The sequence below is a fragment of the Vanessa tameamea genome, chromosome 6 (assembly GCF_037043105.1).
Source record: "Vanessa tameamea isolate UH-Manoa-2023 chromosome 6, ilVanTame1 primary haplotype, whole genome shotgun sequence".
Classification (NCBI taxonomy): Eukaryota; Metazoa; Arthropoda; class Insecta; order Lepidoptera; family Nymphalidae; genus Vanessa; species Vanessa tameamea.
Window position 1 is genome coordinate 8538186 of NC_087314.1, and position 6000 is coordinate 8544185.

Genomic DNA, 6000 nt, shown 5'->3' on the forward strand with positions numbered 1-6000 from the left:
ATAACAACCTCAACTAGCAGCAACACTAATACTACTGTTAACCTCTAGATGTCCTTTGAAGTATTTGTACATTATACGCCCATGAATATTTTATCGTGACAAGTAAACTTAATATGAAACAATAACAATTACATTATGCATACGATACTAAATTATACTATTCTGTAAATTACATTTTTTCTAAGTCCAAATAACCTTTATTAAATGAATATTGTCAATATCATATGACTTTAATGAACAGGCCACATTAATCCAATGCTGGACCTCCCAAGCGGCAAAGCTCATTGCTTAAGCTAGGCCCTGTGCTGATGGCATCAATTGGAAACATGACATCTGACCATGGGAATTATGGTCTACCCACTCGCCTCCTCGTTTCTTTAGGCCACCACTACACGACGCCTTTGGTCCTTCCGACTTCTTGTCTGGCCAAATATCCGGCCCATCTCCACCTCAATCTCATGCTACGATTGTCATCGAGTTTTTTTGTCAATGAATTTTAGTCGAATTTCTGCTGTCGATTAATCAACGAGTAAAAGCTGATTAATAATATTAATTAATATAACTTTATTTATTTCATAATCATAAGTAGGTGCTAGTATTTAAAATGGATGAATGGAATATATTTACAAAGATATTTATAGCGTTCAATAATAATTACTTATATAAATGTGTCGGAACTGATGATTTATTAAATGTTTCTATTTTGTTATAAAAACTGGTTTTCTGTTTATTATTATTAATGTACCTATTTATATATATTTCAACAAGATTCATGACTTTGCCCCTGATGTTTCATTTTTAGAAAAAGCTTCAGCTCCGCTTTCATTGGGCAAAGCGTTGTGTTTGCATTTTATATAAAATGTAAAAGTGATTACAATTACATAAAAAATATTTTACAATAAGCATAGTTAACCATTTACTTGTATTATTGAAATAGGCACTAACCAAAACCAGCTTTTTAAATATCAAGCCTAACTTTAAATCTGTTCTTGTTAATAAACTAAACAATATAATATTGCCATTATACGTATTGTAACGTATGAATATTAAGAATCAATACGTATCGTATGCATCTAAAAAAATCTAATTACAAACAAAAATAACAAGAACACTAAACGGTCCGGTCTTTGTACATGTTGCAGAAGAGACTACCATTGTGTATGCAGATTAATAAAACCTTTAATGTTTGTATAAACAACTACTAAAGATCAACTTATTGTTTGAGATTGAGAATTATTGCAATACTAACTTAAACAGAAAATATAAGTATGTTTTTTTTTACTTACTAAAATATTCTCCTTAGACTTTCCTCACGTTCGTCAAGTCACACATAATTGTATTTTTTTTTTAATTAAAGGTTTTTTCTATCATCGTTGTCACGTTTATTAAATAACATATCCGTGTACTCTAATATATTTACCTTAATATTATGTATGCAACGGCTTTCTTTACATTGTACCAATTAAACACCAATTGCAATGCTTAATGCAAATATTTATAATTTTCTTTAAATTTCGTAAAAAAAAATATGTGAGTAAGTAAGCATTTATAGGTGAGTTTATCTTAACGTTACATTATTATTATTTTGAATAAATTGCAAAGAAATAAAAAAGGGAATAATTTTACCTTACTTTGAATTACTTTGAGTTTTTTTTATGTCGATTCTTTTCCAAGTAATTTAATAGTGAGCCTGAATCACGCCTTCAAGATTTTCTTTTAAAATTGCTACAATTACGTAATCAACGCTTTTGTTACGGCGCAAGTTCAAGGCGGAGTCTAGTGCTCGATTACAGCCCAGTGATTCTGTAAAGGTCAGTAGAAACAACAGCAATTACACTGTCGGTAAAAAGAAGTTTTGTTATGTACAGATAGCTCGTGTCGGTATTCTGCTCTTGATCTAGCTTCACGACAAATATAATACGATGACGAGCAGAGCGCGAGTTATCCGGGGAGAGCGCCTCTGATTTTTCAGATGCTGAATTTATTTGTATAATTTATTTTGTATTCGGCGGTAAAGGTTAATCTTTATTGTTTTGGTAGAAATTCTACCTTATATATACCAATTACCAACCAAGCTTCAAACATTACGTTTAATTACATATTTATACTTGTATCATCATCGTTACATAGTATAAAATAAAGTCGCTTACCGCTCTCTGTCCCTTTGTATGCTTTGATCTTTAAAATTACACAACGGATTTTGATGCGGTTTTATTTAATAGATAGATTAATTCAAGAGGAAGGTTTATATGTATTATACATGCACAATATAGTAGAGAAACAATGATAATTTTAGAGGTTTCTATAGTGATTCGTAAATAAACACATTTTTTTACAAACGCTGGCTGAACCCTACGAAATAATGGCTTATTTTCGAAGCGATTTTAAACAACACAGCATTAATTCTTATCCAGTTAAGTACCTTAAATACATTGTGCATTTAATATAGATCAATATGGCCCCTTACAGCATGTAATTTAAATGAATATTTTCGAAGATATTACAGATTTAAAATGCAGGGACATAGCTGTTTGTATTGTCTAATGACAAAAAAACTGTGATAGTTGTAAGACATTCTGTATTTTACATATCTATATTTAGTATCATAATTGCACCCGTGCGAAGCCGGGGCGGGTCGGTAGTTTAATGACACATTAATCTTGGTAGGTTGTGCAGCCACAAACTTATATACATACAAATATTTACACACTAATACTTATTCTTTAATATATATTTAAAAAAATATATTTTACTTGTTTATTAATATTAATATTTTAATTGAATATGTAGTTTAATTTAATGAGATATTCTTGTGTGCAGAATATATATTATTATAATAAATTATACAGTTCATTGAAAAAATATGTTACACTTTCAAGTGAGTAAGCATTTTTCATTTTCTATTAAGGTTTCCATATTGAATTACCGCACAGAATAAGAAAAATGCCAAAGAATATTTCCGCCTCGATTCCGTTCGAATGCTACGAAAGGAAGGCCTTTGAAAAATGGTAATTGCGATGATGCTTTCCAGCATAAAATTTGTCCCTTTAAATTTTTTATTTGATTGTCTTACAGTTTGTGTAACTTTTGAAATTGGAGAATACAAAGGGGCGTCAACGAGAAAATAGATTTTTTGTATTCTAATGACATTTAATAATGCTGAATTATGCATTTGTTGATTTTGGAAAATAAAGGGAAAAATAGAACCATCCACGGTAACGTATGTAACCGATTCCGCGGTACACACTATGGCAATGGTCCAAGAGTCCTAGATACCTTTTTACTGGAGGCGTGATGCGTATAATAATTTTTTTACATCACTTGCCGACAGTAATAAATAAGTAGCACATATATGTACAAAAGTAAAAATGTTGTTGTGTTAAAATATTTTTATATGACTTGCACGCATGCTGCAGCCTGTCGTTGGTACACGCACATTCGATATAATATTCATGACATAACATGATAACATGAATGGTCGTCTAATGAGGAAAGAATCAAATAAAATAGTAATTTCGCTTCTATTTAAATCTCTTGTGGAAGTTTAATTTTCACTTCAAATTTATCTATACTAATAAGAAAATTTAAGAGCCGTTTTTTTGTAATGCCTAACTGAAAAAACGACTACTAAAAATACTTCTACCAGAAAATGCAGCGCGTGTCGGAGAAAGTTTAAGTATAATATAAAATAAAATAAAAATATAAATATATAATAAAAAAATAAGTAGTATATAATTCAAAAAATATTATTATATAAGTAGTTGTGCTTCGCAGTTACATCCGCTTTAAATTTAGACTATTGATGTGACAATTGTTCTTATTCTTTACAATAGAAATGTAATGAATTATAACTCAATTTTTCATATTTATTATAACAAATATTTTTGAATAACTTAAGATTTAAATTGTATATCAAAAACAAACATAATATTAATCTGCACGTTATGTTATTATAAATATAAATCATTATTCTATCTTATTATATTTAAACATATAGTTATAGTTGAAGTTATTTTTTTGCTTCAGTAACAATTTTAATATAAAACATATCGGCATATATCTTCTATGAGGGTGACACGATGTTCCTCAACCGTAGATCATCCAAATTCGAGCACTGAATTCGAATGGTGCTAGATGATTTTCCACTCTATTCACACACTCGAATGCAGTTGCCAAATCATGGATTTATCTTCTGAATCACTTCCAGCTATTTTCAAGTCAAAGTTAGTTTAATATTCTTCAAATTTCCTCTCGACTGAGCCGACTGAACTATTATACAAATAAAAATAAACAATTGATAATATTAAATACATATATAATTGTGATGTTATAATATTAGTAAGTAGTACATTTGTTTATTGAAGGTACATTGTTTTTGGTCACACAATTGCCTCATAGACAATGAAATTTACTTGTAGTCTTCATTAAGTAGGAGCAGCACATCTGAAACATATAAAATGATCTATGGTGAAATTTTCAAAGATTTTTAATTATAATCAAGTGTCCGTTGGCTTTTAATAGAGCTTAATTGTCGATTGAACTAAGGGTTTAATTAAAAGGCAATTTGACGTAACAATAGAATAGAATAATAACAGATGTATTAAGTAAAGTGATAATTAACATGTTAACTCTGAAATAAAATGTAACTACGAAATTAATCTCACGCTCTTTTCTACGTCAGCATTTACATAAACAGCGAAAACATTTGCAAATAGAAATATGTATATATTATATATCTAAATAAAATAATTATTAAGTCCGACATTATGAAGTCATCATATCTATTCTATAGTAAATATAAAAATAAAATATAATCCAAAAACAAAACGACCGTAAAACTAATGAGAAAAATCACAAAAGACGATAAAGTGTAAAGCGGTAAGGCGATTCCAAATATTGCATCGAAGCTGGGGGACAAAAAATAAATAAAAGGTGCACGTGCCACCGATTGATCGGCGACACGGATGCCAGTCCGCGAGGAAAACGATGAACGCTTTCATTATTTACGTAGAGTCTCGTATAACCTGTCCGAGTATCGATCGACGCGCGCCTCGCTCCGCTAACCGTTCCTCTTGCTTTAATAATACAGTAAATTACACGAAAACACAATAGTACTTAATTCTAGTGAATTCGTTATTATCGGAGCATACGTTCTTGTTTTATTTATAGTTAACCCTTTTACTTATCGATTTTCTAGTTGCGTTAAATAATTGACTATGTTTTACATTTTTAACCGCATTTATTACGAACGGGACACTTCAAAGAAAAAATTAATTAACTTTCAATTTTTAATTCATGGTGATAGTGTAATTCTTTATTTATGTTTCCGATGAAACCGTTTTCATTAGTCCTTGGCTTTCTTGAATTTATTAGATGCTCTGTTAGGTGAAACAGAAATTGATTATTCATGAAAGTTCAAAAGCAAAAATCCTAAGAGAGGTGATTCTATGTACAAAAAGGGAAGAATAATTAATTTTATTTGGTAGCGGTACTTTATCTAAAAGATATCCTTAGTAGTTAGGATTAAACAAAGCCCATTTGAGATACAAGAATACGTCCTCAGACAAAAACAACGATAAAACCAAGAATAAAAATGTTTAGTTAAGGATCGCTGATATTGTGTAGTAGGTATGTGTATTCACAATCGTAAACACGATCTCCAGTCGACGATTCTCTTTGTGTGACTAGTGGATACTCGACTATAGGTATGAAATACGTTTTCTCCCCTTCTAAAGCGTACCTTACATATTTGTATTGATCTAACCTGATATTAAATTTTCAAGAACCGCTATACGTAATACGATTGTAGTTTACTAAAACGAATTTATCACCCAATAATAACTTTTCCCTGTTTTATATTCGTAAAACTTTGTTCGTTGTCAACACCCTATTTTTTAAGCTGAGCAATAAAAAAACAAGGAACAGTTATAAAAGCGAGTAAAAAAGAGTCCCTAATTGCCCTGAAATAACATTCAAAATAACTTATTTAATATTAATTTT